The sequence below is a fragment of the Callospermophilus lateralis genome, chromosome 10, assembly GCF_048772815.1.
Source record: "Callospermophilus lateralis isolate mCalLat2 chromosome 10, mCalLat2.hap1, whole genome shotgun sequence".
In the NCBI taxonomy this organism is placed as follows: Eukaryota; Metazoa; Chordata; class Mammalia; order Rodentia; family Sciuridae; genus Callospermophilus; species Callospermophilus lateralis.
The window spans coordinates 31,498,083-31,512,312 of record NC_135314.1 but is presented as its reverse complement, the minus strand read 5'-3'; positions in this window follow the sequence as shown (position 1 = coordinate 31,512,312).

The following is a 14,230-nucleotide window of genomic DNA, read 5'->3' as shown; positions in this document are numbered from 1 at the left end:
CAAGTATGCAGTGGGAATATAATCTAAACACCTTATTAGAATATGTATCTCTTTTCTGCAGCTTGCTTTATCATACCAATAGAAACATAATGCTTCCAGGAATAATTTGTGGTTAAATGTGTTTCGTTAGCTGTTACCAAGAAAACCTAAGGGAGAAATAACATTTGCCAAAGTACTTAGAATATAATTTCTTTTTAAAATAATAATGTTCATAATAAGGAGACCCACACTGATAATTTACATTACTAATTTTCTATATGTGTCTTGTCTGATGAAAGCAAATTAAATGGTCTCTATGGCAAATATAGACTAAATAAATAAAATCTTTGGTCAAATTACCTTTTCTGCATCATGTCACATTAATAGTAGTTAATAAGTATGATGCAAATTGAGAAATTGTGTGATTAGGACCCTTAGTCATATTGATGTTATAATTAAAATTATATTATGACCTTAATTTTATGTAAAATAAAAAAAACATTAAAAAATAATTCTACCTTATCACTGCTTTGGAAAAGGCATCCTAATAAAATAACACAGATAGTTTTTCTCTTCACTATAAAATAGCTAGATTTTAGATTCCCCAATACTTTAAAAGTGCCATGTTACTTAATACAAATATTCATGAAAGTTCAACTACACCTAAATTCTGATTCACTTGCTAAGACAGAAGCATCCTTGAAGATTATCATACAGTGTCTATTTCTTTGTTTCTTTGCCATTGGTCCCATCCTGTTCAGACTGATCAGATATTTATTGATCTCCACCTCCTTTCAGTTAGGCAGAATCACTTCTCCATGGACTCCATTCTTTGGTTCTTTTTTGACAGCCACTTTGCATGCATTTTAAATGTTAATAAATATCCATCTGCCTTCAGCAATTGCAGTCACCTTATCAGCATCAAGAGGGAAACAAAGAAACTATTTTGACTTGACATTTTCTCCAATGTTTCACAAAATGAAACATTTCATTTCCGTTTTCATTTTGGTTTATAGAATTATGTAACTTTAGATTCTCCTTATTAGAAAAATGCTACATAAACAAAATTTAGTTTTATAAATTGGTTAAATGAGTTGAAGCAGAGTTTTTCAAGTGAGTGTTCACACACAGTTGAGGAACTACAATATTACTACTTAGACTAATGTATGTTTTATAGATTTTTAAATAATAATTTATGTTTTACTTGGTTTACCAGATGTATAAAAATAAGCACATCTAATTATACTATGAAAATTAGCTATATATAGTTTCACATACCTAAATATTTGTATTGCATTATTGTTAGAATAAAGCATTCTGCATTTTCATGATAATCTATACATATTAGGTTTTGAATGAAAAAGAACTTCAAAATAATTTCCTTTCTATTAAAAATGAGGTTTTAATTTATTTTCCTCTTAAAATTCAATATTAATAAGGCTTCAGAAAAAAATAGACTAAAATTATGCACACCTTAGAAATTTTGTTTCAGAAGTATTCCTTCTCTTTACTCTATCTTAAAATATTGGCATTTGTTCACTATTTAGAAGCTATAGTAAATATTCTGATTACTTCATATTATATTAAAAACTAGCCCCAAATTTGGGTCTTCAAACAATCATTTCACTTTTGCTCATATTTTGGGTCAGGAATCTGGAGAAGGCTTGGCTGGATGGCTTGTCTCTTATTGATGTGTCATAAGCTGAAGTGGCATCTCCAAGCTGTTTTCTACCTATCTAAGCTTCGGTGGTAATGGCTGGAGGGCTGGGCTCAGCTGTACACCTGTGGTTTTCAGGCATTTCTAGGTCTCTTAGTAGTGTCTCTTTCATGGTAGATCTGTGCTCCAAGACAACAGTGCAGAAGTTGACTGTCTTCTGAAAGGTGACACGGCCTAAGTTTCATCACACCTTTGAACAAGCAGGTACATGTCCACATTCAAAGGTGTGGACAAGATCATTTTTCTCCTTCATCACCATGACTTTTGATGTGAAATGAGAGCACTGGGTGATGGTTTGACATACTGGGCTTCTGCTGAACTACGGACTCCAGGCTTGCTTTTCTGAAATAAATTTTAGGTGTTGTCATTTAAAAAAATTTTTTTTCAGTTATTTTCTGCCCCTGTTAAGTTATATGCTTTTTGGTCAACCTTATGTATATCTACTTACAGAACTGGAAGATAAATGGATTCTTTATTTGTTAGGTTACTACAAACAGTAATACTTCCAAAACTCAAACTACCATGAGGGACACATTATGTTAGTTGTTATTACATAGGTTATTGGACAGCAATACAAATATAATTCTATTTTTATACTTGCAATCATTCAATCAATCTTTGCCATAGATCTTATTAGCAGTCCATATAACCCAAAATTGTTCAAAACAACTGGATTTCACTTATGCCACAAGAGTTAATTTGTTTTTTCTGTCCTTCCTTCCTTTGTGTGCTGAACATTGAACCCAGAGGTGCTTTATCACTGAACTACATCCTCAGTACTTTTAATTTTTATTATTATTATTATTTTGAGTCATAATCTCACTAAATTGCCAAGACTGTGCTCCAATTTGTGTTTCTCATGCCTCAGCTGCTGAATTGCTGAGATTACAGGCATATGCCATGGTGTCTGGCAAAGTTCTCTTTTTAATTTTCAAATGTAGGGTATTTTATTAAAACCTGTATTCCTAATATTTAGGTGCTTTAATTTTTATGTTGCTGTCATGTTTTATTGTTGAAAATTGTTCACTCTGAATGTCAAATTGTCCACTGTTCTTGCTTCAATCCATCCTACTTTAGGCCACTGGCCTAGCAAGATCTTCTCAGTTCATAGTTCTTTGTGTTCAGTGTGTATTCCCAAACTGCAAATTCAGTGATAACGTATTTTGATATTTTTCTACCTCAACAACATGCTGGGGAAGAACTAGCTTTGGAAATCAGAATAGACAACCTTCTTTCTTGGTATGCCTTGTTTTAAATTCCTTTTTTGCTTTTACCTTATTGTTATTCTTTCACCAATTAGGGCCATTATCAGTTCATCAGAGGAGGTAGTAATAATATAAAGTCTCATAAAGTGAGTGATCATTATGATTACTGAGATAGCTCCCAGGCCCTATGAAAAACTGCCAATCAGGGGCTGGGGTTGTGGCCTAGTGGTAGAGCACTTGCCTAGCACTTGTGAGGCACTGGGTTTGATTCTCAGCACTACATAAAATAAATAGATAGATAGATGATAGATAGATAGATAGATAAAATGAAGGTATTGAGTCCATCTACAACTAAAATAAAAAAAATAAATAAAAGCCACCAATCTCTTTCTCAGTGAAGAGCTCTATAGCTCTATATAGCATGATTGCAGTTGCCAGCTATTCAGGAACTTCTACTACTCTTTTTTTTTCAGAAATTCTGTAGCAGCTAATAAACTTGCCTTTGCAAAATTTATTGCTGCATTTCAGAAAACCATAAAAGAATATTCTAAGGAAAGTTTGTTCATATATACCAGATATTATGGTTTAGATATGAAGTTTCCCCCTAAAATCTCTAAACAATGCAAAAAGGTTTAGAGGTGAAATTATTAGATAATGAAAGCCTTAACTTAATCAGTGCATCAATCATCTTCAAAGAAACTGGATGTTAACTGTAGGAAGGTAGGATACAGTTGGTGGAAGTAGGTCACTGGAGGCATGACTGTGGGGTTTTATATATTTTGTCCCTATTAACTTAAACGATCTCTCTCTCTCTCTCTCTCTCTCTCTCTCTCTCTCTCTCTCTCTCTCTCAGCTTCCTGATGTCATATTCTGAGATCCTTTCCTTCTCTATCATGTCCTTTTGCCTTGACGCTCTGCCTCACTTTGGGCACAGAGCAATGGAGTCAGCCATCAATGGACTGAGACATCTGGAACTGTAAACGAAATAAACTTTTCCTCTAAAATTGTTCTTGTCAGGTCTTTTGGCCACAGCAGAAAAAAAAAAAAAAAAAAAAAAAGCTGTCTAAACCACCAAAGCATGTCTAAAAGCATCAGTTAATAATAATTTAAAAAATACATATGTATACTCCAGCGATTTTAGCATCTCTAGGTCTTTTGCTGAATATAGAAAGTGAAATTATTTTATATTTTTTAACGTGATTTCAAAGACTCCTATTTGCAGTTTGCATTTTCTGATGCACTGATTTTTAACAACTTATCCGACATAACAGTCACTCCTCTGTTTGTGTAACTTTTACTTTCCATTAACAAGATATAATTTTATAATTCACAAATATAATTAATGCCAGAGATTGAATTGTTCTTTGGGGTTACTACAAAAAAAAAATCAAAAGTTTTTATGAAAACCAAATTTGACACATTACATTGTTACTGGGTGTTTTAAATTTAATATTCTCTCATTATATACTGATATTTTGAAGTTTAAATTTATTCTTCCTTTTGATTATTGCCTGAATCAACCCCAGTCACCCTTACGTCAGTTGGGCACCCCAGGCATAATTGTATTATTACAATTTTTATGGGAGTTAATAAGGTCTGGTTTCCCATCCCCAAATATTCTTTATATACTTTATTTCATGCTGGTTCTGGAATCTGCAATGGACATCTCGTTTTGGTTAGCTGGCTACCTATCGGGCTCTGGCAGGAGAGGACAAGAAATGAGCTTGGAAGGCTGTAAGAGTGAAAGGGGACATTCTTTCTCTTGTCTTCTGTCTTTGCTGTGACTGATTTTGCAATGATACTTCTCCCTGACAGCAGTAGTTTGTTCCAGCATCCAACTTCTTCAGTACCTGCTCAGTGATGACACCATTCAGAGCTCTGGTACTAGCTCTAAGAGCCCCTCTTCCACACATCCCGGGAATCAGTTCATGCACACATCACTCCCTTTGTTTTCTGTTTTTGTTTTGTTTTTTGGTGGTGGTGCAGATTAAACCAATGGCCTTGTGCATGCAAGGTAAACTCATCTCCAACCCACCTCACAAACACCCTTTGTAAGTCTGCTTCCAAATTGCATAGAGTCCCTTCTCTAAACTTCTGGTTCACAAAACACATTATCTTCATTTTGTTCTCCAAGATCTGTGGGAGATAGGTACTTCATACAGGCCCTATAAGTTCAGCACTCATTTGCCTCCTTAAGTTTCCCACCTCTGCCTAATATATACCTATTATTTCATTCTCTTAATTGAAACAACTACTTCAAATTATTTGTGTCTCACTAATAAAATAAAAGAAACTTAATTAGAAATCTTACTAATATCTATTTTCTCTGCTACAGTGAAAGCCAAACCTTATGTTAGAAGTAAAACATTATGTAGTTAGGTGTAGATCAGTACTGAGATGTTTTTATAAATCTTGCCATGAAAATGAGTTTTTCATGGAGAATAAATATTTTTTTTCTGCAGTTTTTATTTATTCTGCTTAAATTGGCTATCTGACATGTTTTCACTTCTCTTAATTGGAGAATGTTTTGTAAGTTATTTCAAGAATGGCAGTAGCATGTTTATTAACATTGTGTCTAAACTTTTCAGTTAACTAAGTCATTAATATGTTTTATCATTAGAGATGGCATGCAAAATCCGGTGAATTTTAAAGTATGTTTTATAAGTTAATACCTTGTTATGAGCCAGCCATGGGCTGTGTGTGAGAGCTATGCACATTAGAATACATGAGGGGACTGCACTACATTGCTGCTCTGACTGTGCTATGTGACATATATGTCCTTCTTGCACGCTCTGCCTATGATCCCAACACAGCACCTGAGATGGGTATGGCTTTCCAAGATGTCAAACTGCTGACCACAAGACATCACCAAGTAACCCCGTGAAACCCAATCTCTTGCCTTATTTGGGTGGAACTTTCTCCAAAGATTTTTCCCCCAATAAAAACCAGGGTTGGGGCATGGTCTCTCTCTTTTGCCTGCCTGTCTTGCCTCCTTTGTGGGAGCTGAGGTCAAGAAGCCATCACTGAATCCCAAAAAATGGTATTTTCTGTCTCTTTGTGGTTATTTAGTAGCCAGCCCAATTCACCTGGAGTGACCCTGACTAATTCAGTTGCATGCCACTGCAATACCTGTTTTCCCCCATTTTAAGATAAAAAACCCCCAAACAATAGACTATTGACATTTTAAAGGCTTCATTCAACCCATATTTCCAATGGGGCTTAGCATTTTCTTGATTGTAGACTTCATGCAAACTATAGGTTGGATTAAAAAGAAATCAACAATTCCAATCAAAAGTTTTCTAGTGTGCAACAAGAAAAGAGCATTAAGTGTGAATCATGGAATTAACATTAGTCACTCATTAAATTTGAAGCAATAAGCCTATTAAGAAAGTGAGTTTCTCACTATGATAGATTATGTAAATCGAAATTGAAAAAGAGTACTTCCTGTACCACAATGCTTAAAATACAGACATAGGGTAAAATAAAAAATGATATTATAGTAATAGAAACAACTAATATTGACAAATGCTGATAATTTAATGCAGATCAAGCAAATTTTTTAAAAATCATAGAATAAATTATTGCATATAATTATTTCAACAACACTATGATGTCATTATTTCTTATGAAGTGATGACAAAGAAAAAATTGACCATATGACAGTCTCATATTGTATAACAAGGTACCAAGACACAGAGATAGATATCCAATTTTTCCAAAAGCACACAGCAAGTAAATAGCAGAGCTAGATTTTTGATACAAGTTGCTTGATGCTAAGGTGTCCCTGTAAAATTTCACCAAGATAGAGAAAACAAACAACTAATTTAGCCTGGGAGAGTCAGGAAAGTATTCACTAAAGAAATCAGGCTATTAAAATTAGGGTTTTGTAAAAGAAGACAGTAGAAATGAAGCAAAATTATATAATCAGAAAGAATGTATGCATAAAAACAACAACTAAGTTATCTATTGTATCAAGAGTTTAGAGAGCAGTTTGAAGAATGGATAAGATAATGGATATTGTATCAAGAGTTTAGAGAGCAGTTTGAAGAAGATGAAACAAAATTAGTGAAATAGGGACAGAGGGCAAAATACCTAATACTTTATTATTTATCCATAGAACGCCCCAGGAAAGAATACCTAGAGAGATTAGAGGCAATACAAGAGAGAAATGAAAATCAATTGAGGGGAGAATTGTGGGAACTGGTGAACAAAGTAAAATGATGTGAGTCTCATACAATGAGAATGAATCAAGAAAAATAGAGACATCGTTTTGAAAGCTTTAAAATCCTATAACCTCTTGAGTTCCCATAATGATAAAAAATTGGTATGAATTTGTATATGCTTAAATCAGAAAGTCTTAAGATTAATGTTATTGATGGAAATAAAATATCTAGAGAATATTGAGAAAATGAACATTACCAATGGAAATTTTTTTTCTTTAGTTTCTGGGACAAAATATGTAGGCCAGGTGAAAAACAATGTGTAGATATATGAACTCTCAATATAAATCTATTACATGAAAAGTTAATATATGTAATGGTTCATTATTTTAAAGTCAATCTATTGAAAACATGCAATTGGTTTGGGGTTTAAATAGTATCATGTCTAATTATTCAATAATACTTGAAAATTTAGACACAAACTTATAATTCAAAATGTAAGATTTATGTAATTCATAATAAGGGGCAAAGATGTTAGTGTAAATTACTTACATGTAAAAATACATGTAAAATATATGTGTATAAGACATTATATATAATATATTACACTTTCCATTTGTTTAGTTTATATGTGCATGTGCCTGTATAGTGAGAGAAAGACAGAAAATAAATATTAGCATTTCAGTAAAATTAAGGAGAAAAAGGATAATAGAAAGAAACACCAGTCAGTCCAGATTGTATGTGTATAGAAAATTTAAAAAATAATTAGATATTCCTGAAAAAGCCTAAAATTTATTCTTGTTTAATATAAATAAATTCATCAATTAAAAGGTGATTATATGAGAGAGATTAATTAAATGGACCCATAAAATACTACTTTGATATAATCTCTTTTTGTGCAGATTATAACTATATTTTTGTTTTCATTCAGAGGAATGAAGGAAACATTCTTGTTTTTATTTTTTTAAATAGTGCTCACAGAACTGAAAAATGTCAAATAATGCTTTAGGAATGTAGTAGGAACTGGCATGTAATATTCCTGTCTGATGTCCAGAAAGGATAATGTTGCAAATTAAACTGAAAAAAGTAAAATGAAAGCATGTCACGCACATTTAAACATAAACTGTTTCAGTGAAGCTTTGGGTGTTAAAAGAGAATATAAAATTCCAAACAGATAATTAACTAAAATGACATTGACTGAAAGTAAAAATATACCTTTTCTGCATTAGGCACATAAATGAAGAAGTTAACATTTTTTCTATGTAATTAATGTTTCAAATACCATTCAGAGTAAAAGTGAATAGGCTCTAGTTAAATCCAATTAAGTGTAAAGTCTTAAAAAGTTAATAGTGAACAAATAAATTACTTCCCCCAGATACATGTGTGTACACTAATATAAAGTTCCTGAAGCAAATAAAATTAATCTCTGCAGTTTAGAAGTGAAAACATGATTGCTTATTAAGAAAAATAACTAGATGGCATTCACAAAGCCACGATAATGGTTATCGAGAGAGTGGATTGTCCCTGGGAAGAATATCAAGTTTTCTAGGGTTTGAGGATTGTGCTGTTTTTGATGCAAGTGATAGAGATCAGAGTTTCCGTTGCAACTACTTTAAATGAATTTTTACATGTTTTTTATGTATATTTTCAAGATTTATTAAAGAAAAATAAAGTTCTAGTTCTATTACCTGCACAATAATGGGACATTTAATATTTCAATGTCATGCCAAGGCTTCTTTGTGTGAATCTTTCATGATCTCAGAGAGTTTGAATACATACTCTACTAAGACTGCAAATATTTGTTTCAGACGTAAAGAGAAGAGTAGGTTGAACATTAAACTCTTCAGAGGATTCCAATACTTAAAAATAACTAAAAATAATTTTAATATGATGATAATATTAATATAACACTTTGGTAAAAAAAAATCACTCTATACTTTGATGAATTATCTTCATGAAATATTGTTGTTAGCAATTATGAAACCAGTACCAGCAAAGGACAATGACATATTTTGAAGAGGTTGTTAAAACTTGGATTTGGTACTATTTGATAAACAAACAAAAAATGTTTCCTGGAAGCAATTAAAAAATACGATAGTAAGATCATAGACCAAGAGAGTTTTTTCTGATGTTTCCTAACAAAGAAGAATGTGGAAATGTACAGATTCAGTTTCTAGTGAAAATTATTCTCTTAAATGTTTATGTGACCCACTGAATTTGTAGACGTGTTGTTACAGAGATTATGGCCAAAACATCAATTGAAGCTTAGATTTATGTATTTCATAATTTAATATGTCCCATAATCAGTTATCATCTTTGAACCATAATAAAAAGTTGACAAATGTTTCAAAAATTTAAAATTGTTATTATTAGATTTCTGAAATAGGTGATACTGACAATAAAAATTACAAAAGAGTAGCAACAAGAGCTATGTCTCCCTGAGTTATTGGAGATTTAGTCATTCAGGTTATTGAGGAAACTAAGCATAGTGATTTCAGTGGTTTCAAATTATTTACAACTTGTTATTAAGTTTGTGTGTGTGCATGCATTCACAGACATATTTCAGGACTTGAGAAAATATTAAGCTGATTTCACATTTCTCAATCCCTAAAATTTTGTCAAGAGCATGACATTCATTTATAGAAAAAAGTAATATTTATTTAATTGGTTTAGTTTCTTTTGTGAAATTTAAATGTTATTGTGGCAAATGCTTTAGGCAAAGGAAAAGATCATATATTATTCATTTCTTAAATTAGTTCTAATTCATTGTAAACAATGAAATGCTGATATTTTTAGATAACCCCCTTTTAACATTTTAAAATCTTAAATTTTTATTCTAATTTATATTAATGGAAAAATAAAAGTAGTTTTATAACAATTTCATAGCTACTAAGAAGTGATTATCTTAATAGCTTGACTTTGAATTCAACAAACATACTATGACTATAAATTTCACATTTTATTTGATAGTACATGTTGTTTAATAAAATATAAACGTTGTATGGATGTTTCTAGAAAATTAGTTTCTACATTTTAAAGAAAAAATATTTGCACTTCCATCCATCAAAACTTGCTGTTTCTTTGTATACATCTACACTTGGAGATTTTAAAATTGTCAATATGTATTTCATGTGTTATAAATATGTTGCTAAAAACACCTAAAATTTTTGATATTCTTTTGTAAATATTATTTGGGGAAGTTTCTCCTGAGTTTCTACTGGAATAAATATTTTTTAATTTTAATGTGACTTAGTATTTGAAAACGTTTTAATTTTCAATGTCTCTCTAAGAATCATCCAATAGGAGAAGTTTCAGAATAAGTCTGATAAAATACACAGGGGTATGCTGAATTAAGGAAATTTTGGAAACTGTTGCTCAAATGAGATCTGCAGGAGCATGATGCCACTTTCACTGAATTCCATACTAAAAGGTGAATAGTAAGCTAAGGGGAACCTTGTTATTCCTCTTTGACAAATATGTCTCAGTGTTTTTTAACTTCACAAAAAGATTGCTGGTTACTACTTTAGAAATATGAAAGCAGTTAATAGACAATTATAGTCTTTAATGTCACTGGATTTACTAATACTGATATTAATATTGGCCATACATTTATAATATTTAGGGTTTGGTTGAGGAAATAAAAGTCACACTATTTATAATAGAAATTTAATACAATGAATCGATTGGACAGATTTGTGAATAAATGTCAGAAAATCCAGAGTCCAAGCACTGCTGGAATGCTTCCCCTGTGCTGGAGAGCTTCCCAGCTGTCCACTACTGAAGAGCAGTTCATTTTCATAAGACTCAACTCAATTGCTAGAGGACACTGCCAATGATGTTAGCCTTAGCTGCCCACTGAGAATAATGACTTCTTCTCCCCTTCTCAATTCCAAATTATGTACAGTTTTCCAATTTGCAATATCTGACTGGGAAGCATTAAAGAAAAAAAGGATTTATGAAAGTATAATTTCAGACTTTTTCTTATAATTAGGAGAAGAACAAAATGTGTAAGGAATATCAAATAGAAAATACAGATGAACTTTCTAATATAAATTTAAAATTATTATTTTTTCTAGAGAAATCATTTTTATACCTTCAAAGGGGATTGATTTGTATTACTATCTAATTCAGCTTAAAATTTAGCTTGGAATTGTATACTTAAATATGTAATAGACATTCATTATATTGATACATTTTAAGATAATAAACAAATAATGTGAGGCAGATATTATTAATTATATAATTTATATATATATATATATATATATATATATATATATATACATTTTAATTATTTTATAGTTGAATATAAATCACTGCTTTAATGTTGTTAGGAGAATATGATGCTTATATTTTTGCATTTTACTATAATGTAAGATGGGTTAATATATTCTGATTATTTTCTTATTGATTTCAAATATTGTGTGCTTTTGCCAGTGAACAAGCAAATTTCATTCTAATTCACTCAGGGTAAATATTCATTTGTGACTGTTAATAAATTTTCTCATTTCAAGACACTGGACAAATGTATACATAGTCTTTCCATTTCATGTTATATCACTGTAATGAGTGATTAAATAATAGACATAAAAATAAAGATATCAATGCATTACAAAACAAGGAGGAGAAACCTGGATGGGAGAATTCATGAGGAATCCTTGAAAGATTGAAAACCGATTATTTATGATAAGAAATATAAACCAAGATAGAGACTTTAGTTGAATGTATTATGATATAGGATCAATACCCAGGGAGCTCTCAATGAGGAGATCATGAAGCACAGAAATAGGATGAGGGCAGAAAAAGAAGAAGTTACTTGTTTGTGAAGAGGAAGGAGATTTGTCACCAGGTAGAAATAGCATAGAAGCTTAAGATGAGAGAGGGCAATGCTCTAAGTGTCAGGGAACCCATGCCTTTTTATACCAGTGGGGATGTGGATCTTCTCCTTTTAGCAAGATTATTGAAAGTTTGGACTGTGGACATGGGCATGTGCTCTTTTCCTGGGAATATCAGGATCTCCAAACACAAAGCAGAAAAATGGTCTGACCATCAATGTTAATAATTCAAAAGCAGAAGGCATGAGCTCACAGAGTAAAATAAGCACTACAAAAAACAAAACAAACTAAAAACTGAAGAGTACGAATTCTAGAAACAAAGATAACAGGACATCAGAAGAGGGCACCGAAATGAATAAAAGAAAAAAAATCTACGTATGTCTCCTTACTATTCAAAGAGGAGACATAATAGATATTATGCTTGTCACAGAATAGGTATGTATGAAATTAATGTATATATGTAAAGGTATATAGTTCTTATATATACAGTGTATAAAATGCAACATCACCCATTATTAGACCCATAGATAAAGTAGAAGTAAAGATAAAAAGAACTCTGAATCATATACAAGTAGAAAAATGAGAAGTTATATTCCACTCATGTATGATGTATCAAAATGTATTCTACTGTCATGTATAACTAATTAGAACAAATAAAAAATAACTGATTAAAAATAGATCAGTTGAAAGAATTGTCCCAGAAAGTAGTACAAAAGGAAACAAACAGAGAAAAAGAAAATGAAGAAGAAAGAAGAAAGGACGGAAGGAAGGAGAAAGGGAAAGGAAAGAAGAAAAATTGGAAGAAAAGTATTAAATATGGTTTAAGAGAGAAATATTTGACATTTTTGAAGATGTACAATGACTAGTTTGTTCTCTACCTCTGTGTATAAAATGATAGAGATCTTTCCACTTTTTCCATTGATAATCCTGGTTTGGGCACAGAAAACTTCATGTGTACACTGTTTGATAATATCAGCCTCAGAAAATTCACTCACTCGGCCACAGTATATTGATCCCTATAAGCCTTCTCATGTAAATACAATTTTACTGACAGTAAGGTAAGGCCAAAGAGCAGCAGAAAACGTTTTCTGATGGCAGATGAGATACCATGGAGATAGGAAGAAATTGATTATTTTCTAAAACTCACTAATTGTGTTGGTCACTTGTGAGAGAAATGTTGAAGGATTCAAGGTATAGTCCAAAATTTTGTTGGCTCAACTTGGAAATCAAAATCAAAATTGTGGAGAAACATTCTCTTCAATCAATAAAGAATAGAATTTTACAATTACAAGATCTATCTTTTAGGGACGCCAGAAGGAACAACAGGGGATTAAAAAAAAAAAAAGAATATTTGAATAAGTAAATCCCAAGTATGCCCCAGCCCTGTAAGGGAGACTATAAGGACTCATGTAAAAACAATGGTTCTCAACTTACAATACTTCAGGTACAGATTTTTCATCTTGTCTATGATGGAAATATAATACATATTCAAAAATATAGTTCACATTTTTAATTTTTCTTGGTCAATTAATATAGGGCCACTCTTCTTGTTTTTAACTTTCAATACAGCATTCAATAAATCATATTATATATTTAACACTCAATTCTAAAATATGTTTTTTATTAGTTGATTTTGTACAATTGTAGCCTAAATCTTCTGAGCACATTTGAGGGAGGATGGACTAATTTTTGGTGATTGGTAGGTTAATTGTATTAAAAACATTTGTCTCTTAGGACATTTAAAACTTACAATGGGCTTAATTGAACATAATCCCAAACATGAGTGATGAAGGATCTGTGCACACAACTCACATGAACATACACATAACATATGCATGTACATATATGTTAACTACCCAGCAGATCACTCATATCAAAAACAAATAAAACAAAAGGCTAAGAATCAAAAGTGAAATTTATAGGGCCTGGGCAGAAAGAGGAACATTATTGCCTACAAACACATTACAATGAACTTTTCTTTATAACTTATATATAAATTATTGGCAGAAGAAATGATGCAATAGTGTTTAATATTCTGAGGAAGATAACTTGAATACAAACTATTAAAAGTAAAAAAAAATTTAAGAATCTATGACTATCATATTAAGAGAGAATGATGACATTCTTACAGAAATTAAGAAATGAAAGGATTAATTAACTGCAATTAGATTTTGAAAGAATTATTGGAAGCTATTCACCAGCAAGAAGAGAAAAAAAATATATATATATATATGGAGGAAGCTGTTGACCATCTTCCATAGCTCCCGTCCATCTTCTCCATATTTGGAATGAAGAATCCCTTTGAAGTTCATCTGCAGTTTCCTTGAATGGCAC